This window comes from Canis lupus, chromosome 27, assembly GCF_011100685.1.
Source record: "Canis lupus familiaris isolate Mischka breed German Shepherd chromosome 27, alternate assembly UU_Cfam_GSD_1.0, whole genome shotgun sequence".
In the NCBI taxonomy this organism is placed as follows: domain Eukaryota; kingdom Metazoa; phylum Chordata; class Mammalia; order Carnivora; family Canidae; genus Canis; species Canis lupus.
The window spans coordinates 31,342,874-31,369,292 of NC_049248.1; the positions used below are offsets into that span (position 1 = coordinate 31,342,874).

Here is a 26,419-nt window from a genome sequence, read left to right on the forward strand (position 1 = left end):
ATTTCTTCAGTGTATTCTTTTTCAGACACATTTTACTAAGATGCATAGCAATAATAATAATATATGCTTTCCTTCTTCTCACTCCTCCCCTCCTGAGTAATTAACTCAATGTGTATTTCGTTCTGCACATTCCAAAACGATAGTTTTTAATCATATCAAGTCCAAAAAAAAAAAAAAAAGAAAAAAAGTCACATATGAGTCTTGCTGAAAAGACTGACAAATGATCATGTGAACACAACTTTTCCATTAAGATAGTTCTCCGGCTGGTAGATATGGACACTCTTTCTGAGTTTCTCATAGTTTGCAGACAGGTTCTCTCCTTTATTTCATGATGCAAGAAAGGAAGAGTATATTAGCTTTCTATGCTACAGCTTTCACTTGCTTCACCTTTCTCCCAAGAAAAATGTCAGAAGAAATCTTTACTTTTTATTGAATAAATTGACAGGAGCAGAGGTAATGAAATGCAGCTTCCTTTTAGAAAAGGAGAGATGATAATAGATATCTCTGGAAAAGTTTTCCTTTCTTTTGTTTTAATTTGGTTTTCTAAAAATTCTTTTTGTTTTGTTTTTTAATATTTTATTTAAATTCAATTTTTGAACATATAGTATAATATTCTGGGGGTTATCCCATCAAGTGCCCTCCTTAGTGCCGTCACCCAGCTACTCTATCCTCCCACCCACCTCCCCTTCTGCAACCCTTTGATTGTTTCCCAGAGTTAGGAGTCTCTCATGGTTTGTCTTTCTCTCTAATTTTTCCCCACTCAGTTTCCCTCCTTTCCCTTATAATCCCTTTCACTATTTCTTGTATTCCACAAATGAGCCGGCCATGGCTGCCACCAGCTGTCCTCATGACTACCTTCAAGTGCCTGGCTCTGTTGTGAGAAGCTCTTGATGTTCTTTGGGATCGTGGAATGAGGAGGGAGGTATAATCTCTTGCCCAGGCATAGCCTTACCCTACACTTCCCCAGTGTGCCATCCATCCCTCCACCTCCAGCTCATTGTCTCTTTCCTCTAGGCTCTTCATGTTCAAATAAGCAGACTTCAAGGGATATTGAAGATGGCATAACCCTCACCACCTAAACTGATACATACTCCAGTTACCAAAGATCCACTGTCTTTGCAAGTCTATGTGGTAGGAATGCAGGTCATTCCCAGACACTACTTCTCTTAACTAAAATCTCTCCTATTGTATAGACTTCAGCAGCATCAAAAGTGTCCACCAGCATTGTGACCCCACAATTTTCTGATTGAGTTGCACCTAAATTTTCTCACTTAGCACAGGTAAGAGAGCCCTAATTCCTTGGAAGGGGAAAGAAGTCAAATGCCATTCTTTCTCACTCCTGGTGAGGAAAGCAGGAAAGAGATCGTTCCCACATTAAAAAAATCTCTCTCCAGGAAGACAAAGATTTCCTCTGGCCCTGCTGATAACCCATCTTTAGAGAGCAGGGAAGACATGATTAAAGAAAAGTGTTTCCATATAGGTTTTGTAATTTTGCAGTGGGCATGCTAGCTAGGGACATTTGAAATAGCATGTAGCACCTTTTTTCTTTTGCCTCCTTGGATTAATTATGCTTATGACCCTCAATCAAATGGACTCAAAGTCAAGGGGGAACATAAGAATCCCTGTGTTGATATCTCAGTATTACCATGGACACTTAGTATTTTACCACATTTTCCCTAACCTGAATTTGTCATCTTATAAAGGGCAGTACAGTCCATATAGTCATCTAAGTTAGGTTAAACGCTTAAGGAAGATGGAAGTTAAATAAATTAATGCATCAGCAAATACAATTAAAATGAGGTCTATCAACAGGATCAGGTGTTAGGAGACATAGAATAGTGGTACCTACTTAGCCTGAGATGAAAGGAGAGTCCCTGAGGAAGTGGCATTTGATCTGAGCATGGAGTTAATAAGGCAAGTGGACTAAAGGAGGAGAACTCTGAGATCTTAGGCAGGCAGCCAACACCATGACAATGAATGTAAAGAAAACCAAAGAGACAAGTAAGAAGTGAAGAGAGGACTTTGAGATAAAACTCTAGAGATGGGAAGGGAATCATAAGATCTACTTGGCCCTATTGAGGCTTTTGGACTGTAATCAAAGAACAATAGGATTCTATCAAGGTGTCAACAATGCCCTCAAGCAGGAAAGTGACATGGTAAAGTTTGCTTTTCAAGGAGCTCACTGTGGCCAATGTGTCAGTGTCAGTAAAGGTTTAAGAGGAGAGTAAAAATCAAAGTAAGGTGACCAGTGAGTAGGCTCTAATAGCAATTATTAACTTAATTAATAACAATTAGAACAAGAAATTAAAATTCATTCTAATAAAATTGTCTATGTTCTATTTATTGTACCAATACCATGGGCTATTTGGAACACAACTATAAAAGTATACATAATACTGAATTTATTTTACTTCTTCAATCAAGAAATATTTTTCATATTACTATGTAGCAAGCATTATGCAGAAAATCACTAAAGTAAATGACTATAAGGTTCTGCTTGGGAAAAAAGGTCTTAGGTTACTGAAAGACTTAGACATGTACAAAACTAATTGAAAAATAATGTGACTATCTTGACAAAATAAGTAATTGATATGGGAGAGAGTGAAGAAAGAGTAATATTGATCCATCTTTCAACCTTTCATTGGTAAAATCTTTTTGAAAAATAAATCAACAATGGGATTTTTCCATTATGGTACATTTTTACAGGAAAGATTATTCTTTGCATACTATGGTTATCATTTGCTGGTTCCATGGTGGTTGCTAGGGATGAGGATTATGTAAGGGAGGAGCATGAGTTCACGTGTACATGAGTAGTCATTTTGTGAGGTGTCTGTTCCACTTCTTTATAAAGCTAATGTTGTTCACTTTAATAGGTCATGAATAAAATAAAACATTCTACAACTGCTATTAAAACTTGAAGACTGCCCTTTTCATAAAGATTTATTTATATATTTTTATCTAGTGGGCACAGTTAAATCATATAAACATAAATGTTTTTAAATATAATTTGTTATTTACACTTATCTCTGCCTTCTAAGATAGGAGAGTAAGTAGACAGAAAAGTAGCCTGGATAGAGAGCCCTAGAGTATGCTAACACAGAGGGGAAGCCATGAAGAATGCCAGAGGAAGAGCCATGAAGAGCAGAAAGGTAGTAGGAAAATCAAGAGAACATAATGTTCTTGAAACCAAGAGAAGAAAATGTTCCCAGAAGGAGGAATTGGTAAACAGAGTCAGATGGTTCTAAAAAGTGAAGATGAAAAAGAGTAATGACTGCTGCTTGCCAATGTGTCCATGGCAAGGACACATTGTGATACTGGGAAGAAGAGCCAGTATGAATGGTGACTAGTGCGAACTGACCTAATCAAAGAGGTGAAGAAGTGGAGAGCCTATTGAAAAAGTGTTCAAAAAATTTCCTGTAAATGTGGAATGGAGAAAAATGAAGCCAAAGAGAGAAATGGTATGAGAGAGCATTTTCCCCCAAAAAAGAGGTTCAAAAACATATTTGTAAAGAAACGATAAGGAAGAAGATAAAGGGAAGTAGAGGGGGAGGAGGAGATGGGAAACATTTATTAACTACTTACTATGCCCTGGGCACTATTCTGAGAATTTTACAGGCATTAATTAATATCATCCTAATTACGTCCTACTATCCTATGATGTACATAATATTAATAACACATTTTGTAGACGATGAAACTGAAAGAGAAATTTGGCAAATGCTCTACAAAGCTATTAGTTCAGCTAATTGGTCTACACAGCTAGAAATAAGGGAAGCAATGCTCAATCAAGGCAGGTTCTACCTAGAGCCCACCCCTGAGCCACTATGTTATATCCTTTTGTAGAAAAGGGGGAAAGTGGATCATTCAAGAAAGAGAGAATACCAAACTGCTGACAGAAAGTTTAATCAATTAAAATCTTTGCAGAAGTGACTAAGCAAAAGATACAGGGCATCAGTCATGAGGTTGCCCTGTAGGGTGAGCAAGGTTCCCATATTTTACAGGAACCCAAGAGCTAGTAGAGAAAATATGCTGAAATGCAGGTAGGATTGTAGATAGAAAACAAAGAATTTCGGATCAATTTTTTTCAATACAAATTTAGAACATAATTGAAGAGGGAGGAGGAGTGGGGAGTGATGTGTTAGGGAGAAGAGAGTAGAAGAAAATGACATAGTATCATTGCCTTCTTAAAGATAACTTTACTACAAGATATCCGATCCTCAATGGAGAATATATAGAGATAATAAAAACAAGAATAAAATAATTATTTCTAATCCAGCCATCCGGAGAAAACCACTACTAATTTTCATTTTTATTTCCATGTATTTTATTATAACTGAACGGTGCAAAGGTTTTTGTAACCTGCCTTCCTTGTGTAACAATGACTGTTTTCTCTTGCCAATAAGTATCTTTCACTATTCTTCTAAGTATCCTTCTTTTTTTTTTTTTTTTATCCTTCTTTCATTAATAAAGCTGTTCCATTGTGCTGGTGTACATTATTCAGTCAATTCAGTTCTGGGTGTTTAGATTCTTTCCAGTCTTTTGCTATTAGAAACAGTGAAACAGTGAACATCTTTATAGGTAAAGAGCAATGATCCTTTTGATAATGGGAAAGTGAACATACTAGGAAGTGTAATAGGATTTTTTGACTCAATAATGCATGCACTTAAGTTTATGATCATGAATTTTAAAAATATTTTACGTATTTATTTGAGAGAGAGAGAGAGCAAGCACAAGTAAGGGTGAAAGACAGGGAGAGGGAGAAGCAGACCCCCTACTGAGAAGAGAGCCTGATGTGGGGCTCCATCCCCGGACCCCGGCAGCATGACCTGAGCCAAATGCACATGCTTAGCTGATTGAGCCACCCAGGCATCCCCTATGATCATGAATTGAAACAAAACATAAGTAGCAGTTCTGAACGTATCTTCTGCAATGCTCAGCTCCTCAATATACACACAGAGTAGGCAGATAGTTTGGTGTAATTTGAACTGCTGTTTAGTTAGATGAGGGTATCAAAGAAAAAGAGAGGAGGGAATAGAGGGTGTAAAATGAGGTGATTATGATACACTGTAGATGCTACACTGAATAAAGACGTAAGTGAATTTATGCGATGAGTAGGAAAAACAATGGAAGAGTCAAGTTGGTGGAGGTCTTAATAAGACAGACAAGTGGCTAAAAAGCAGGCAGATAGGTTAGAAGGAAAGCAGGTGGTAGTGAGAGTAGGAAGTTCAAGTAGGAATTCTGAGGGACAGTGCCCCGTAGCATGTAGTACGTAAGAACACAGATTTCAAAGCCAGAATGCCTTGACAAATCCCAACATAGTCATTTAACACTCGTCACTCATCTTTGTGTTTCTGCTTCCACATTTGTAATATGAAGATAATAATGGTATCCAGAACAGAGAGATATTGGCAATAAAGGAATCAGTATATTAAGTGGCCTAGAATATTACCTGGCAACTAGTAGATACAGTGTAAATGTTAGATGCTATTAATATTATTGAGGGTAAGTCCAGCACTCTTGAACTTTTGTTAAAAGGAGTATTTAAGAAAACACTGAAGTTTTACCATGGAAGATTTCATTTAGCCCTCTATTTCATTTTCTTAAATATTTGATCAATTCTATATTTCTAATTAATATATTTAGAAAAAAATAATATATTTAGAGATTGATTGTGGTGATTTTTAATAATGCAAGCAACTTCCCTTCATGAAAAATCCTTCACTGATCTTTCAACTTTTAATTGAAACAGGTTTGAATTTTATGGGCATTTCTCCAGTGAGATTCTTAGATTTTACTTTCTACCTCCTCTTCATTGATTCTATAGGTCTAGTAAATGTGCCTAAAGGTAAACAACAAAACTGAGGAATTGAGGTGAAGGAAAACACGTAGTCTGAATAATCATATAGCAGAAGAAAAAATATTGTTTTATTTTCCTTTCCAGAGCATTTTAAATGCTAATATTCTTTAACATTTATCTTTCTAGCATCTCCTAACAACAGATAATAGTTTAAATAGCAAGACTACAAACTAGATCTGAAATTTATTTTTCTAAATACTTGATATTAGTTTTCTTTGCCAATTACTTTATGAAATAGACATATGCTTGTTTTTGCTTTTTTTTTTTTTTTTAATTTATTTATGATAGTCACACAGAGAGAAAGAAAGAGGCAGAGACATAGACAGAGGGAGAAGCAAGCTCCATGCACCGGGAGCCCGACGTGGGATTCGATCCCGGGTCTCCAGGATCGCGCCCTGGGCCAAAGGCAGGCGCTTAACTGCTGCGCCACCCAGGGATCCCCTTGTTTTTGCTTTTAATGAATTTGAGAAATAACTGAGTATCTATGTATACCAAGTATTAGAGCTACAATGAATAGAATATCATATAATTAGTAAAAAAGTGATAGGCACGGGGCATTTTGTAGTGGTGGAAAGTGAAGCACAGTACTAGTGAAACAGCAGGACAATTCAGGATTTGAATTCCAGCAACTTAGCCATCTGTGCATTTAACCCCTATTCTATACGGCCTCCTGGTGAATAGCAGAGCCATTTCATTGCATAATTTTAGAGTTATCTTTGCCATTGAAGTCCGTGTAAATGATATTTCCCAGGAAATATTTTATGTTACACAAAATATTTTTCATAGTTCTTAGGTCGTGTTACAACAATAACATTAGCTCTTTTTGAAATGATGGGAAAAAAAGTTATCAGTAATATAATTTTTAATAAGGACAAGGATGATTTTCACTGCTAATAATAATGATAGAATGAGGGGCACCTGGGTGGCTCAGTCAGTTAAGCATCCAACTCTTGATTTCAGCTCAAGTCATGATCTCAGAGTCAAGAGATTGAGCTGCATGATGGGCTCCATGCTCCATGTGGAGCCTGATTGGGATTCTCTCTCTCCCTCTTCCTCTGTCCCTCCCCAGTTTGTGCATGCTATCTGTCTTTCTCTCTCAAATAGTGATGATGGTGATGATGATGGTTGAATGCCATTGCTCTGAATGGTTTGTTTACCTAGAATAGTAAAAGAAAAATTTAAAGGAAATGTTTCAATAGACAATGAACATTATTTATAGCTGAATCCAAGTAAAAGAGTGTGCTGCTTCTGCTGAGTAACACAAGAATATCTTCTCAATGCTTATAATGTGCTCAAAAGCTCCACATTTTGCTTTTTATTTCTGCTAAATAATTCCTGGAAAGAATTCCAAAATTACTAAATATTCATTTTCATGTTGTGTTCTGATCCCAAGTTCATAAAAAGAAAGATTTGACCAAAAATATTCTAATCACATGTAATGCCTTCTATTCTGTCTTTAATATTCATAAAGACAGTCTGATCTCTGACCTGATTCTTGCATTGATCCAATAGGCATCAGAGAAACCAATGTTCATAAAAATAATATGATGGAAGACATTTCAACCTGATACTGAATTTAGTGAATACCATTTGGGGTTTCTTTGCACCTTTCTCTGACTCATCAAGCATTCCTGGAGAAAGAATTGAAGTAGGAGAAGGAAGGTGAATATTAGCTTCATACATTGGTAGATGTATGAAGATTGTTGATACTACATTCTAATTATAGCCACATCAAAATTCAGGAAAAGAATAGAAAAGAAAAGCCCTCTGGTTCTCAATTTCAAAATGTGTTTCTTTGGAAATATAATTCGCTCTTAAACTCTTCTATATGCTATCTTTACCTTTTAAATTTTCATCTCTAATAGTTGTATGTACTGACCACTTACTAAGTGCTTATAACAATATGCTGAGCAATTTGCAAACATAATTTATTGAATATCTTTAGCCACAGTGTAGTTTTCAAAGCATTTCCTAAAACATAATCATATTTGATTCGGACTGCAATCTTGTTAAAGTGGAAAAATAATTATTATAATTTCACAAAGGAAATGGAGACAGAAAAATCTAGTGATTTGTTCTAGATCACACATTTGTAAGCAGCAGAGGTGAGAATCAAGCTGTCTTCTCAACTCTAAGGCAGTTTCAACACAGGAAGAGGCAAGATCTTTCATTTCCAAAACAAAAGTTTAAATTACATTATTTTAATTAGATTTTATTTATTTATTTCTTTTAGAGAGAGAGCAAAGGGGGGCAGAGGGAGATGGGGAGAGAGAATTTCAAGCAGACTCGATACTGAGCACAGAGGCCAACTATGGGGCTCCATCTCACAACTCTGAGATCATGACCTGAGCCAAAAACAAGTCAGAGTCTTAACCAACTGAGCCATCCAGGTACGCTTAAATTACATTTTTAAGACCTTTCTGTTTCTTATATACTTTATATATCCAAAAGTATATTCTTGCAAGGATACAGATAGTACCCTAGACATTAGGGCCGTATGCTTTTCATTTCGTATGCCATACGTTTTTATTGTTCTTCATAAAAGTAACCGGAACAATAGCTACATAGATTTAGAGCTATTTATCTTAGATTTTCACATTTCTCTCTCCCATTGCACATAATTTTGTTAATAGAATATTGACTTATCAAGTATTTAGACTGTAAACTATGAAGATGGAAACCATGAGAATATTTTATTCACAGTTTTATTCCCATGATAAAGCACAGTGCCTGGCACCTGATAGACATTCAATTAATATTTAATTAATTTCGATCAAAGTAATTTAGTTTCATAAAAGGGACAGCAAGTGATAGTGGGGAACATGGGAATGTATTTGCTATGAATCCCTATCAGCAGTACCTATGTATTTAAAGGCTCATAGAAGTGGATTATTCAGTCTTCATTATCTACTTTTCATTTGATCTATTATTAAACTTAGGAACTGAGTTGACTCGGCTTAGCACCTATTGTGGGAAAACAGTGTCAAAAGCTCTGATTCACAAAAAATTCAGATCAACAAAAATAATTGTGTGATAAGAATTATTAATTCATTTAATAAATATCTATGAGTGACTATTATGGACTGAGAAGACTCAGAGGTAAACCAAATCCCTTGCTTCATGAAGTGTAGAATCTGGTAATAGAGGCAGATATTAAACCTATAAAGTAATGAATGTGTAACAGATCAGTCAGAGACAAATGTAGGAAGAATTCTAAAGCAGAAGGGAACAAATAATGATTTGAGGGGTGTAGTGGAGGGCTACGTAGCCAGATTGTTCAGAGGCATCCTCTTCTGGGAGTAAGTAAGGATGTTTCCATTAGCAGAAGTTCTCAGTGGGGAGACAGAAGAGAGGTGAGGTTTGGAGTGGAATGATAACACTGGTGCCAATGCAGCAAATGATGTGTGGTGTCCAATTCAAGGTGCACACTCTTGGTTTCCACTCTCTCCCCCATGGAGCTGAGAACTAATGGCTGAAAACAATGGTGTCCTCTGTGAATTCAAGTTAGTAATCATTAACTTACTCTTATTTCTTAGAAAAAGGCAAGTGTGCACAATGTTTCTTTCCATGCATATGACTCATCTCCTGCACTCCGATCAACTTACTTTAATTATAATAGCTTTTTGTGGAGTGCATGAAAGAAGTAAAGAGATTCACATAGTTCCAAAAGTTTTATCCAATGGTTTGGGTCAAGACTCTTTTTTTTTCCAAATGTTTTTCCAATTGACATTTTTTTTCCAAATGTGTCTTTGTATACCTGGTAATTTTCAATTGGATGCCACATATTGAGGATTTTTTAAAAGTGCTGAATATTCTTGAGTTAAAAAAAAACACTTTAAACTTTCCACTAGGGTGCAATGAAGTTACTTGGAAACGGCTTTTCCTTTTAAGGCTTGGTTTCAAACACTGTTATGTGGACTAGAACAACTGTTAGTCTTGGGCTAATTACACTCCACTACTGAGGCAATAACCTTCTAAGTACCTGATACTTCATGTATTATGATGTTTTTTCTACTCTTGCTAGTGAGAAACAAACAATTCTAGGCTCTATTAAACTCCAGGGATTATTGTGCTTTCTTTTTAAATGGCTTTTTCTCCCACCTTGAATAATTCCTCACAAATACATGCTGGTCAGTATTCAGCTGATGATTCAAAGGGCAACCTCTACGGTTCTCTGTGGCTCTCTTTCTGTGCTGATTCTCTCTCTGTGGCATTCTGCTCTGTGTAGTCCACCCACCTGGACACCCCCATATACCCAATTCTATCACATCAACTTAGGAAACCTACTTAGGCTCTCTCTGGAGTCCTCTCCCAGTGCTGTGGCTAGAAATACCTCTAAGAAGAAAAGCCCCAAGAAGGAAAAAGGAGGGGGGACAATTGTGGGGAAGTTTCCTCTCTCATGTGATTATTTTTGTGCACTGCCTGCTTGTGCAATGTCTGAAAACCACTATTTCATATCTTTTAGTTATTTAAGATAGAAGGGTTAATCTAGTTCCTTTTATTCCATTTTGGCCAGAAGTAGAAGTTGGCTTCCAAAGTTTTCGGGTTGTATTTAGGAAGAAGAATTATAGCAGATTAAATGAGGTGAAATGATTGTGTTGACCACAGTTAAAATGTAAGACTACAATGATCATTTGGAAGAAAAGAAAACCAAAAAAAAAAAAATTAAAAATTAAAAAATAAAAAAATCAACAACAAAAAAGAATGATCATTTGGAATTAGGTTTTGGGGAGTCTTAAGGCCTGGTTTATGGGGCTTTGACTCAATATTTAAGTAGAGGGAAGCCAATCACAGCTTGAATAAGAAAGTATCATGACAAAAGCAATGATTTAGAAGGAATCACTTATTAGTAACACCTAGAATGGCATACATATAGTGTGTGTATGTGTGGGTATGTAACACAATATTATAATAACCCAGACACATAGGATATTTACTTACATAACTCATACCTAACAACATGAAAACAAAAATACAAACAGGGTAACATAAATAATGCCCCACAGAATCAGGATTGCTGGCTGTGGGCAAGGATGTGGAGAATAAAAGAAACTTGAGGGGCATCTCTCCCAGAGATTTGGTTCATTTCTTTTCAATCAAAAGAGAGCTCAGATAAGAAACTGGTCACAACAGTAAACTATTTATAAGAGACAGGTTTCTGGCTCATGTTTTCCAACAATATAGATGGTATTAAATATTACAAAACCACATATTATAATTTTTTAAATAGGAGTCTACAAAATGATAAGTAGGTTTCTAAATACTGGACATAATTATAGCTAATCAAATTTGCATTTCATTTTAACCATGATATGAGTGTCTGATCTGCCATTTCCTGGTGGTCTCCACTCATTAATTCACTTTAAGGAGGATTGATTCAAAGGTGAAACCTAATCTCTGTAGGCAGTTCAAATCGACAATGTATACATTCTGTGTGAAGAAAATATGTGAAGCAATGAAAGCATTCATAGCTAAAAAGTTAATTTTAAGTTTTTTCTAAGTTGATTCTGTAGCCCCACCGAAGAACATAGGGATATCAGTCCCTCTGTTTAAAATAGACCTAGTATAGTCTATGTCTATTCTTGCCATGGATGAATCTTTCAGGAAATACATGAGCATTTAAAACAGGAACTTCCACAGAAGAGAGAGAAATTCCAACTACAGAGACAGAGATTCTGAAATTAGTAATAATAATAATAATAAAAGCTAATGTTTATTAATGAATACCACATGCAAGGCACTGTGCTATGATGCCATTCCACATACTTGGTCATATTATATCCTCACTCTATGAGACAGGCACAGTTTCTTAACCTCTCTAGTTTCAATATACACACCTATAACATTCAGGTAAAAATAAAACACTCTTTTAAATATCATCCTGGGAATTAGAAGATTTAGTCTCACATAAACCTTTGGAACAATTATAGTATATAATAAATATTTAATAAGTGTTACCCCTAAATATTATTATCCTCCACCTTACAGTTACAGAAAGTAAGGCAAAAAAATTTTAAATAAGTTGCTCTAGAAAGGGATCTGAATTGTCTGGGGAAAAATGCCCACTGCATAGCTCATTGGCAGATAGTAATCAATTAATTACTGTTTACCTTGAATCCCTGGGGATAAAAGTGATGGCCTCTGAGGGTTGAGGGGCGCAGTAGGATGGGCTGCACTTCAAGTTCAGTATGCTGCAGCTTGGGGAAGACAGCCCTTCAGTGGCCTAAGATTCAGTGTGTCTTCATTTTCAAGTCACAGTCAGGTGCAGACACAGCTCATCCTGCCACAGTAAAGTCACAAAATGCACTGCAGTGGGAAGCCCCAGTCCTCCTTCCGCAGTCTGGGAGGGAATGGAGGTCATGATTTTACAGCTACCTGATTTGAGCCTTGGTACTCTTTCCCTAGTATGCATGAGATTCTATGGTATGTGAACAGAATGGACTGGGTTTCAGAACAATTTATAGTGACTTTATCAATTCTAATATTTGAATACCATTTAATGCTTCAATTATGATATATCCTTACCTCTGCCTTAATTTTTCTTTTTCCCACAGAAAGAAAGAACTCAAAAGCAATTTCCCAAAGAAGATGGAACATGAAAAGCATTGAAATAATCTCAACATCATCTGTTGCTGTACTTTGTACTTTAGATCCTAGTAGGGACTCAAGTTTTTTGTCTATTTGGTCTTCCTTGTGGGATAAGAATTTGAGGAAGGAGATATCTCTGCCTCAGGATTGCTACATTGAGAATCACTCACAAGAGACCTCAACCAACATAAATCTCTTTGCAATGAGCTCTAATCCAGAGAATGGAACTCTATAACAAGGTCAGAAGGTTGATTCAACTGCCTTGAAATCAATGACCCTGTATATTTTCCCAGGGAATGTTAAATTTTGTACTCGGGGCGGTGGGGGGTGGGGGGGGGACACTGTTTAAAATTACTTTCCTCTAAATGTAGGAGGCAATTTAGCTGACCTTAGGCTTTTAAAACTTATTCTAATATACTATTCATCTTTCAAGCATATTCCTCAAAAATTTTACCTATTACACTTAACTTTTTAAAAAACTAGCAAACTGAATTTATTCATGTTTTATCTTGCTGTTTTATTCTGTTTCTTAAATATCATTTTCTTTAATTTGTTTTTAAAATCTTCCAGATGGTGATATTTTTCATCTCTTATTTATTCTTAGCTTGTTTTCCAAATTTTCTCTTCATCTCATTTTTTTTTATCATTTTATCTTTCCGATTAAATGAGCCAACTGACATACTTTTTGTGTAATTTCATCGTTTGCTTCCCTGTGATTTTTTTAAACAAATTTATACATTTTTACATGTTATTAAGTTTACTATATCTATTTAACTCTCATTCATCAACTCATATCAACTAGTAGTACATTCTCTTCACTAATCACAATTTCAAATCGACAATGTTTTAAACATTTTGTTTATTTATTCCCTAAGTATACCACAGCTTACTTTCTTCAGTCATTAGTGACTGAAAGTAGGAAAGAGTCAAAATAAAAATTTATGCTCTCTTTTATAGAATGTCAAGACTGATTTCATGTTTATGCTTCATAATAGCTCTACAAAGCAGAGACTAAATTAATATTCATTCACCCTGTTATTTAATTCACACAATCCAAAAGTCAAATTAACCCACAAGAGAAAAGTAAGCCTAGATCCCACATCAGCTGCAACATAGGGGGTTTGAATTTTCCCAGAAAATTCTATGGAGAGATAATTAAAGAAAGATAATTTGAATAGTAAATAGAATATTTTGCATACTTTAGGTTTGCAGTATATGTCAGTGTCTATCCATTTCTATGTCTTTATATAAAACTTATATAAAATATAATACTGTTCAATAGCAAGAAGAAATCTGATAAATGTTTTGGGGTTAATATTTGACTGAAAGATTCCCAAGCAGGAGGTATTAGTTATTTGAGTATAATTCTCACTGGACACTAGATACTTGGTAACAGGACAAAATTAGTTATTTGTTACTTAGAGGTAGAGACATACTGACCAGTGCATCTTAGGGTTTACTTCATATGACTTCCAGGGCTAGTAGCCTATTGTTAAAAATATTTAAAATCCAAAAATTTATCTCTGAAAATACTTCCAAAGATATATGGGTCAGGAGACTTTGTACATGAAGTTTAATAAACAAAGATATGCTCATTCCTTCACATACTGTTTATGGCTGCTTTGTTGCTATAATGTCAGAAAATTGTAAAGAAAGATTAAATATTAATGAACCCAAACCCCTGTTCTATAATGTGTAGTGAAGCTAAGGAGGGAAATAGAAGGGGGGGTGTTTATTACAATAATGATGGCTTTGTGAAAGCTCACCTGTTGTTCTATTCTATAAGATACATAGAAAAGTATCTTAAATGAAGACAAATAAAGGTGTAATTAAAAAGACTTATGAAGAAGAGTTTTAATAACTAATCAGAGTCCTAAAACTCCAATCATTCTATTTTTCTAAAAGGTCAAAATATGGAATTTTAATGAGTTAGTAGGTACTTCTTTGTCTAATAAACAAAGAAAAAAGATTGTTTAGATTTGATTCCTATTTAATTGTTAAAGAGTATAACATTTTCTTATCACATTTACCAAATATTTATGTAATGTGGCTGAATAGGGCATTGAGGACAAAGAAAGTAAAGGCCATTAAATTTATCTCTCTTAGAAACTAGAAAAATATAGCAACATTCCCCACATCCAGACAAAGAAATCCTTAAAAAGCTTTTCCATGCCATCCAGTGTCTTTTACTGAACTAACTCACCATCTGGAATTTCTTATCCCAGAAGCCCCTGCAGTATCCTTATGTAGTTACAGCCCTTCTCATCTTCCTCTGTCACTATGTCAACAGTGACAGCTCCCACAGGGAAGTTCAGAATATTATAAAGATAAGTATAAGATATGACACTTGGAAATCTAGCACACTGACTCCTGAGAACCCCTACAGAAGAATTAGTGGATGAGTAGTGAGAGTGCATAGTCTTAGTCCTCATTCTGTTTTCTAATCATGTGACTTTAAATTCACAGTTTTAAATTATTTTATCACTTAACTCAATTATAAAATAAAAGAGGACTAAAAGCCTTGTCCTTCATACTAGTGGTTGTGAAAATCAAATTAAATAATGCACATGAAAAAACTTTATCAACTAACAAATGCTGCAAAAATAAGAATTTATAACCATTTGGCGAGGAAAAAAAATAGGGAAGTAAGAATAACCAAAAAATAATGATTTTGAGAATGATAATAAATTCAGAAGGATAACAGGTTTGGAGAAAAAGGTTAAAACTGATGGCAACCTCATAAAAAGTAGACTTTGATATATTCATTCTTAAACATTTCAATTAACATATCACTAAGGTGGGGACAAACCCTGAGTTAGAGCACAATTCTGACTTCTAAGCCAGTACATTTTCCCCTTTACAGTTCCTTTATATCATACTAGCCTGCATTTAAAGAACAAAGAAGAAAAGTTATTATCAATGACAATCCCACTAGATCCAGGTTGAAGACTGGGCATACAGTAGAACACAGAGTATCATTCAACCTCAGGGATTTCCATTTGTCAATGAATTTGACACCAAGTCTAGAAAGAGAAGAATCCAACCAAAACATTACTATTTGTAAGACAAGAAAAACAGGCCTTATGTTACTTTAGAAAATTCTGTCCTATAATATTGCTGAAGGTGATACAATGAAATTATACTTTTACCAAGGAAGTTAGATTTTAAGCACACCAGAAATTTTGTTTTGATCAGATATATGAAACATGAAGACAAGAGATGGAACATGTATTTTTTAAAGCCTGAGGACTCTAAAACATAGACATACTGTGTAAGCAAAAAACCCATTCATATTTCTTAATCTAGTCCAGAGGTCTGAAAACTATAATTCCTACAGGCCAAATTTGGTTTGCTACCAGATTTGTACATAAAGTTTAATGAACAAAGATATGCTCATTCCTTCACATACTGTTTATGGCTACTTTGTGGCTATAATGGCAGAGTAGCTATGACAAAGATGGTATTGCTCACAAAGCGTAAATTATTCAGTATCTGGCCCTTTATAGAAAAAAAAATTGCTGAGTACTGGTCTAGACAATTTTTAGTCATGAATGAAGAAACAATAATTATTCCTTATAGATCTATTATGTGTAATGCATTGTGCCTGGTAAAGTACATCTCTAGTTCTGCCCATATTTCTTTATTTAATTCTCACAACCATCCTGTGTAATAAAGATTACTGTCTAAACTCCATAGATGAGGAAATTTATATTCAAAAGTCTAAGTAAAACTAACCTAAGATTATACTGTAGTCAGTAGCAGATTCAGGATTCAGATGTCTGTTATTGTTGTTATTATTTGTTTGTTTTAATCTTCATAGATGATGGTCTTTGTTTTTTTTGTTTTTGTTTTTGTTTTTGTTTTTTGTTTTTTGTTTTTTTGGTGATGATCTTTGTACTAAGCTACACTATCTCCCAGAAATTCATGTTTACTAAAAACCAACTTCATAAACTGAGTCATATATGAGTATGTATATGTATGTGGAGGAAATAAAGGATAAGATACAGGAGAAGAAACAGTCACTAAACTTAAAGACTGATCGATGGACATTACTCACTCTGAAGAACCAAACAAAAAAAACATTGAAAACAAAGTATCATTAATATGTAGGATAGTATTATGCAGTCTAACATATGTGTTATTAGAGTCAAGAAAAAAAGGGAATAGAAAATATACTTGAAGTAGGCTGAAAAGTTGCCCAAGTTTACTAAGAAAAATACCAACTTATAAATCTAAGAAGTATAAATATAAAGAAAAATATCCTTATGTATATTTGTCAACTACTAAGCCCATTATCAAACAGCTAAAACCCAAAGATTAAGACAAAATCTTTACTAAGCCCATTGTCAAACAGCTAAAACCCAAAGATTAAGGCAAAATTTTGAAAGCAGAAATGGTACATTGCATGGGGGGGGGGGGGAACCATGCAAATGGCAGATCTTCTATGAGAAATAATATAGGTCAGAAGATAACAGAATGTCATCAATAAAATGATATGTGAAGCAGGGATTATAACAAGACTTTTATATGCAGTGAAAATATCCTTAAACTAACATGGAAAATTTAAGACATTTTTCAGATAGAAAATTGAAAGAATTTTTTACTTAACAGGTCTGTAGTGAGGAAAGTATGAAAGACTGTTATTGTTGCTGAAGAGGATACACATTCTATGGAAACTTGATGTGCATGATGGAATAAAAAATACTAAAAATAATTTATGAGTAAATATAAAAACTATATTTTTCTTCTTAATTTCTTTAAAAGCCTAATGGAGTGGCTATCTAAGATAAAAATTCTAACAATCATCATGGGGCTTCTAATATATTATAGTAATATATTTGACAATATCACAAAGTATGGGGTTAAAGCAAACTATACAATAGCTAGATTCTTATATTTCTTGTGAACTCAATATCTGTGAATATCAACTCTTAGGTTCATCATGAAAAGTTAAGAATGTGTATTGCAATCCCTAGAGCAACCAACAAAATATAAAACAGAGGTAAGGTTGAAAATCCAAAAGAGAAATTACTATGGAATACTAATTAACATTAGATTTATAAGATGACAAAAAAGGAGGACTAGATGATTAAAAAAATTGAACAGATGCCTTTTTTGTGTGAGCAGATGGAATAAATAAAAGATAAGCAACAAAATAATAGTTCTACATCTAAATGAATCAATAATTACATTATATGTTAATGAATTTAAAACTCCCAATTGTAAGGGAAAGATTATCAATCTGAATAAAAAAAAACAAAACACAGAATTATGGATATCTACAACTAATGCCTTGTTTTATAAGACAGGCATAACTCAAGTACAAAAAAAAACAAGTAATGATAAGAAAAGAATAATAAAAAAGTATGTCTTTTACATAATGCAAAAATTCTCAAAAAAATACTAACAATCAAGTAATATGTTACATCAACTAGGATTTATTCAGGAATTCAAAGCTGTTTTAACTTCCAAACATTGAATTAAGAAAATATATTGTATTACCAGAATAAAGGAGGAAAATAAATATAATATTATCAACAGTTAAGGAAAAAATTTGGTGAAAAAGCAACAAAAAAATAATATATTTTTTAAAGATTTTATTTATTCATTCATGAGAGATACAGAGAGAGAGGCAGAAACGTAGAAAGAGGAAAAAGCAGACTCCTTACAGGGAGCCCTATGCGGGACTTGATCCCCGGACCTGGGATGGCTCCTTGAGCCAAAGGCAGGGACTCAACCACTGAACCACCAGGCATGTATACAATGGAATACATTGGAATATTCCTCAGCCATTAGAAATGACAAATTCCCACCATTTGCTTCGACGTGGATGGAACTGGAGGGTATTATGCTGAGTGAAGTAAGTCAATCGGAGAAGGACAAACATATATGGTCTCATTCGTTTGGGGAATATAAAAAACAGTGACAGGGAATAAGGGGGAAAGGAGAAAAAAATGAGTGGGAAATATCAGAAAGGGAGACAGAACATGAGAGACTCCTAACTCTGAGAAACGAACTAGGGGTGGTGGAAGGGGAGGTGGGCAGGGGGTGGGAGTGACTGGGTGACGGGTGCTGAGAGGGGCACTTGATGGGATGAGCACTGGGTGTTATTCTATATGTTGGCATATTGAACACCAATAAAAAATAAATTTACAAAAAAATAAAATAAAATAAAACAGATGCTACCACAAGAAAAAAAAAAGTATTTTTATAAAATTCTCAGAAAATTCAAAATAAAAGAGAAATTTCCCAGTCTAATTAAAAAAAAAAGTATTTTTATAAAATTCCCAGAAAATTCAAAATAAAAGAGAAATTTCCCAGTCTATTCATGACAAAAAGAATAGTCATGACAAACCTATAGCTAATGTCATATTAATGATGAAATACTCAAAACATTGTTTTTAGAACAGCGCCAAAGCAAAGATCACCATTTCATTACTTAACATTCAGTATTGTCCTGAGAGGGATAGTCAAAGTGAATGTAACTAGGAAAAAAATTAAAATTAAAATGAATAGAAGACATAAAACTTGGAAAGGAAGGAGTAAAATTTTCTCTGTTCACAAAAGCTGTTATTAAATATGTAGGGAAAAATAAATAAATAAATAAATAAATAAATAAATAAATAAATATGTAGGGAAATCTTAGGCATGGGTTAATAGATATTTTCTATAAAGAGCCGGATAGTAAATATTGTGTGTTGTCCAGGCCTCATGGGTTCTATTGCACTTAACTCTTGTGCAGATAACATAGAAAGTATGTAAGTGAATGAGTATGTCCATGTTCCAATAAAACTTTATTTACAAAATCAGTGAGCCAGATTTGTTATATATGCCATATTTTGTCAACTCCTGATCTAAGAAATCTACAAAGCAGCTATTGAATCTACTAAGTACATCTGTCAAGTTTACAGATTACAAGAATTGAATTAAACTTCATTGTATTTCAGTATGATAGCAGGAAACAACTAAAAATGAAGTAAAAATTCCCATTAAGGATATCACTAAAACTATAAAATACACAGGAATACATTCAAGAAAAAGTGAAAGATGTCTGCATTGAAAAGTACAAAACACTGCAGAAATGGAGACTATATTTCCTAGGCTGTGCCTTTGATTCTTGTGATTATTCATTCCAAAAGTGGAAGTCTGTATCTCCTACTCCCTTTCACCCGTTTTGCCCCCCCCCCCCCCCCCCCCCCCCCCCCCCCGCCCCACTCCTCACCCTAGCAGCAGGTTTGTTCTCTGTATTTATGGATCTGCTTCTGCTTTTTGTTTGTTTGTTTATTCATTTGTTTTGCAATAGTGCTGTACGGTGACAGACAGTAGCTACACTTGTGAATATAGCATAATGTAGAAACGTGTAGAAATATTATATTGTACACCCAAAACTAATGTAACATTGTGTCAACTATACTCAAAAAAACAAAGCAAAATGACAAATGAAGTTATACTATTTATCAAATGAATAAGTATTTCTAAGATATCATTTCTCCCCAAACTTACTTATAAATTCATTGTACCGGTAAACATAAACCCAGCGACATTTTAGAACATAGAAATGAACAAGCTATTTCTAAAACTTTCTTATTGAAACTTAATGGGCTTAGAACAGCCAAAATAATATTTTTTAAAAAGAATGTAATTAGAGACTTTATACTACCTGACTTTAAGAATTACTATAAAACTTCATTAATCAAGTCAGTACAATACTGGCATAGGATAGTAGAACAAAGGGAACAGAATAAAGAGCCCAGAAATAGACCCACCTACATGTAACCAAATGATTTTTGTCTAAATCCCCAAAGCAATTCAATGGAGGAAATTAAAGTCTTTTAACAAATGGTATTGGCACACTTTCACAATATAGAATAAAAAGACCCCCCCAGGGATCCCCGGGTGGCGCAGCGGTTTGGCGCCTGCCTTTGGCCCAGGGCGCGATCCTGGAGACCCGGGATCGAATCCCACGTCGGGCTCCCGGTGCATGGAGCCTGCTTCTCCCTCTGCCTGTGTCTCTGCATCTCTCTCTCTCTCTGTGACTATCATAAATAAATAAAAATTTAACAAAAAAAAAAAAAAAAGACCCCCCCAATCCTTACCTCACAGTGTGTTCAAACATTGTCTAGATGACTTACATGTCTAAACTTAGAAGGTAAATATTTAATGCTTCCACAATAAAATGTAGGACATTATCCTTATGATGCGGAGATAAGCAAAAGTTTTTTTTTTTGGACGGACACAGAAAAAGCAGTAACCATAAAATAAAAACAATAAACAAATTACAAACATCTGTCTATCAAAGGACACCATTAAGAATGTAAATAAACAAGGCGTGGATTGGGAGAAAATATTTACACGACATAAATCTGACAAAGGATTTATATTTAGAACTCATATGTAATGGGAAGGTTTTATGTTTTTTTTTTTTAAGCTAAAGCATTGAATACCCAGTTCACAAAAGAAAATATTTGAATGTAATTTAGTAAGTACATAAAAATACTTAATATCAATCAGCAGGGAAATAAAAATTACCCCACGATGAAATTACCCCACGATGTCCATAAGACATACTGGAAGAGCTAAAATTAAAAATACTGACAATATCAAGAAATGAGATTGTAAAGCAACTCTCATGCACTGCCAGTAGGAACATAAAATGTTAAAATAATTTTGGAGAAATATTTGACAATTTTTTTTTATTTTGGCAATTTCTAATAAACTTAAATATATATGACTCAGCAATTCTACTCCTAAGTGTGCACACCTCCCCACCCTGCACCTCCCAAACGAAAACATATGCTTTATATCAGCCTTACAGAAAACTACCCAAATATTGGGAAGAATTTTTAAAATATGGTATATCCATGCAGTGAAATATTAGTCGCTATAAAACATAATGAACTACTACCCTAATATGCAGAAGCACAAGTTTAAATTTTATGGATAGATTGAGCAAAATGAAGTCAAATCCAAAGAGTACAAACTGCAATTTCATCTGCATGAAGTTCCCGAATAGGCAAAATTAATATGTGGTGGGAAAAAAAAATCAGAAAGGAGGATGAGGAAACTTTTTAGGGCAAAGAAAATATTCTATATCTTGATAGGATGTGGGTTTCACAAGTGTGCTCATGTGTCAAAACCAATCAAATTGGACACATAAAATTTGTGCATTTTACTGTATGTAAACATTTCCAGATACAAAAAAGAACTGGCAATAATATGGACTCCAGTTTAAGTTTTAGTGTTTACAATGATATTCTACACAAATATAGAAGGGCAAATAATGAAATACTAAACTCTGTGGTTTGGGAGTGGAATTTTATCAGTATGTAGTCATGATTTCTAATATATCAAATATAGAATTATATAAAAATGTGTAGAAAAACACCTTTTCTTAGTTTTAATTTAAATTCCAGTTAATTAACATACAGTATAATATTAGTTTCAGGTGTACAATTTAGTGAGTCAACACTTCCCTGCATCACAATAAGCGTGCTTCGTCATCCCCACTACCTATTTAACCCATCTCCCCACCCACCTCCCCTCTGGTAACCATCACTCTGTTCTCTATAGTTAAGAGTCTATTTCTTGGCTTGCCTCTCTCTCTTTTTTCCCTTTGATCATTTGTTTTGTTTCTGAAATTCTACATACAGGTGAAATCATTTGGTATTTGTCTTTCTCTGACTGACTCTTCTCACTTAGCATAACACACTCTAGCGCCATCCATGTTGTTGCAAATGGCAAGATTTCATTCTTTATATGGCTGAGTAATATTGATATATATATTGATATGTGTATATATATCTCGCAACTTCTAACAAAGTAGATTTAGAGGGAACATACCTCAACATAATAAAGGTCATATGTGAAAAACCCACAGCTAATGGGGAAAAACTGAGACCATCCCTCTACAGTCAGGAACAAGACAGGGATATCCAGTGTCACCACTGTTATTTAACATAGTACTAGAAGTCCTAGCCACAGCAATCAGACAACAAAGAACAACTTTCTATATTTATCTTTTTCTTAGTTCTATCTAGAAGAGATGACATACCAGTTTCAATGAGCATACCCAAATACCATTTAGTTTCTAAATACCATTCTCTATTAAAAGGAACCAAAACTACTTGAAGGATTGAGGCAGGAGAAATATGAATTGAGTCTGGAACATTCTGTTACAGCAGAAGGTAAAGAAGTGCACACACACACAAAAAATGATGAGGCTATCGTAAAGGGATACAGAAGGGATTCTCACTGGCCAGATTCTGAGGAATTTGAACATGAAGATAAATAATAGCTGCAAAAATATAAATCCTTTAATAGAATAAGAAGTTATTAATTAACCCAAATATATAAATAAGGTAAATAAGTAAATAACTAGGAAGAAGAGAAATCTCTTCTTTACAGTGGAATGAATATTAACAAATACCTAATATCCAATAAAGTTGGAAAATCATCAGTGGATGATAAAACTAGTGAGTGAAAATTTGATTACACAAAGGAAACTTGCATCATCTCAAAGTATCTCCATACATATCATTTATTAATAAAGATGAGAAAATAGGAAATTTATAATGGAGAAGCCTGACAATAACCATTTCACTAAGAAATCAAAACTAATATAATCAAAATTGGGAGAAACTGACATCATAAGCCTCCTTACATGATGCATGGGGAAGAACCTTAAGCCTTACTTCAGTGATATCCTTGATCAAATAAAAAAAACATAATCTGATTCTAAGGAAACATCAGACAATGATCAGAGACATGCAACAGTGTCCTGTACGTTTCAAAAATATTGAGGTCATAGAGACAAAGAAAGGCTGAAGAACTATTCCACGATAAAGTAGACTAAAGAGATTTGATAATTACATGTAATCTATGATCCTGATTGGAATTCTTTGAAGAAACAAAAATGCCAAAAAGAACATTACTGGGACAATTGAACAAAACTGAACATGGACTCTGGAGTAGATGATAGTAAAGTATTACTGTTAAATTTCCTGATTATGATAACTATACTCCAGTTATTTTAGAGAATGTCAATTTTTTAAGGAAAAACACACTAAGATAATTAGGGATAAAAGTTTATGGCATCTCCAAATGGCTCTCAAAGTTTAAAAATGCTGAAAGATAGACATGAAGAAAGAAAATTATAAAGCAACTGAGACAATATGTAAACTATTGACGAATCTGGGAGTTCCTTGTACTATTCTTGTAGCTTCCTTGCAAGTTAGAAATGACATGAAAATAATAAGCTACCTAAGAAGGGCTTCACTCCTTTGTAGCTACTGGAAGCACGTATTAAATGATTATTTTTAAGGTATCTGCCAAGCTCCAACTTTTGCTTTTCTCTGTGGTCCTGCCCCCAAGTCCAATGGGGAAAGTTTCTGGCTGCCCAGTTTACCCTGTACAGGACCTATCTTGGTTACCACTGACTGAATCTACTGAAGACATCTGACCTATACTGTCACTATAATTTTTTCACCAGGAATTTTAAAATGATTTACTTGAGAAGAAATGAATGCCCTTTTGTTCTCAACAGTTGCTTTTTCCCAGAGTAGTTCGGTCCCTCTCCTTCCACCCTACTCATAACTGATTTATCTAAATGGATAGATAGTGATGCTCTGACCTTCATCATTCCTTAGTTCTTTGGGTGTTTTGTTTTTGTTTTTGATTTTGTAGTAGAAGTAAAACCTTGCACGCAAATGGCTCCTATCCCCAGAATTTGTTTGCTTTGTCTTATCCCTCCATGGTGTACATTTCCTGGAGAGACTTTGTCCCTGCAAGGGTGAGACTTGTATTTTGGAGAGGACTTAATTTAGGAGGGAAAGTTGCAGGAGCCCATTTGGCCTTAAATCCAACCCACATCCTCCAATCCAGTCTTCCTAGGAATAAGGCTGATATTTTTGTCTTCATCTGTCTGATTCCTACATCTCTAAAATTGGTTCAGAACCCATAGGGGGAAAGGCGCGTGATTAATTATCACCCTCCAACTGCAACAACTGCCAAGCAATCTCTGCAGGGTGACTGGAAAAGCAGAGAAAAGCAACCTACAGGAAAAGAGATGACGCAGACTCGATAAGCATTGATGAATAGCTTGTTGATTTCTTTTTCTAGTTCCTTCTTCAATTCCACTTATATTTATCTCTCTTCTTGGATTCCAAAGGATACAATATTTCTTTAGAATAAATCTTCCTTTGGGACTTAGACTAGGATCTAAAGAGTCTGAAATAATGCCAGGTTTTATTTTTCCTGCCAGTATGGGGCATTCTTAGATTTATATTTTTGTAAATTTGACAGTAATGGATATTTTACTTATTGATTGCTAGAAAACCAGGTCTCATATTCTTCTAAGAGATATTTAAACTTCAGGACCACAGAGAAAGAAAGGCACATTTGGGGGCAGGCTGATCATAAGCTTGTACTTCAGTGTGCAAATCCTCAGTATCAGCGTCAGAAATGAAGAGAAGAAACAGAAATGCCAATCAAGGAAAGCTGCAGATTTCACTACTGATGGTGAGATCAGAACCCTTTGTCTTGTTCCACTGTCCTGAGTTCTAAAAGTCAAGGTGGAAGGAATATACTTCAAACAGGCCTGAATAGTCTTCATACAATGACAGTACTAGGGGGTGATTTTAGCAGAGAGATGATAAAGTGATTGAAAATTAGTTAAGAATGTGAAATAGGGAACTGGCTGACATTTAGCCATATTTAATGTCTTCTTGAGTCAGTTCTGTGATTGCCTTGGCTGAGTTAAAGGGCATAAAATCACTTCAACTGATGAGATTAGCCTCCCCGGTTTTAAATAGAGAATTAACATTCAGGCCTTCTTTAGGCCTCTTAGATGTGTCAGAAAAGTAAGGTCATAGGGCAAACTGCTACCTCAAAAATTAGGAGACAGGTAGGTATAGAGAATCACAGCTTACTGAAGCAGAAACCTATGAACTGAAAGCTCCACAAGAATCAATGCTGGGATAGGAAAACCTGAACTATAATTGTCAAATTGCTGACAGCTCAGTGTAGACAAGTCTGGGAATTAAAAACCCCAGGAGGACCCAATCAGACAAGGATTCACACTTTTGTGAGTTCTATTTCCAGGAGCTCTATCAGGTCCTCATAGTGAAAATCAGAGAAAAATCCTCTAGTGCTAATGGCAGGGGAAAGGAAAAAGAAACTATTACAAATATGTCCAGGATGTCCTTCAGGAGATGAATGGATAAATAAACTGTAGCACATCCAGAAAATGAAAAATTTTTAGTGCTAAAAGGAAAATGAAAAAAGAAATATTATTCACTGCTAAAGAGAGATGAGCTACTAAACCATAAAAGACCTGGAGGAAACTTAGATGCTCATTATTAAGTGAGAGAAGCCAATCTGAAAAGGCTACATATGGTGTGATTTCAACCATATAACATTCTGGAAAAGTTAACAAGTTTAGTGGCTGCCAAGGCTTAGAGAGGAGGGAGAGATGAACAAGCAAAACACAGAGGACTTTTGAGGGAGCTAAACTAATCTGTATGATACTACAGTGGTGGATGCATGTCATTATACATATTTCAATTCCCCATGGAATGTACAACACTAAGAGTGAACCTTAATGTAAACTGGACTTTGGGTAGTGCTGTACCAATGTAGATTCATCAATTAAAATAAATGTACCACTGTGGTATGGAATATCAACAGTAGTGGAGCTAGTGGCATACGGGGACTTGGAGATATATGGGAACCCTCTTCATTTTCCATGCAATTTGCAGTGAACCTAAAAGTCCTCTAAAATATAATGTTTATTAATTTATAAAATGAAAACAACAGAATTCAAAAAAGTCAAAGTGGTTAAACAGTCATTTGTTCAAGCAAGAGTGATTGGTATTCATTTAATATAATCACAAAAAAGATGGCAGCAGAAAATAATGTTCCGGGGTTAGATGTGCCTGATTGGAGAATGGAGTGTTTTCTATTTGAGGTGTAACCAAG

The 26,419-nt window shown here is 34.7% G+C and overlaps 2 long non-coding RNA genes across 4 annotated transcripts in view; one reads left to right on the top strand and one right to left on the bottom strand.

Annotated features, from left to right (window-relative positions):
- The window catches only part of LOC119866402, a 79,836-nt gene extending 66,885 nt beyond the window's left edge, over positions 1–12,951 (top strand). The window contains exon 3 of the long non-coding RNA XR_005380025.1: positions 12,412–12,951. This is a non-coding gene — a long non-coding RNA (uncharacterized LOC119866402). The remainder of the gene's footprint in view (positions 1–12,411) is intronic.
- LOC102153698 overlaps positions 1–26,419 on the bottom strand; it is a 223,004-nt gene that overhangs the window by 191,559 nt on the left and 5,026 nt on the right. The gene's annotated exons all lie outside the window — the stretch shown is intronic.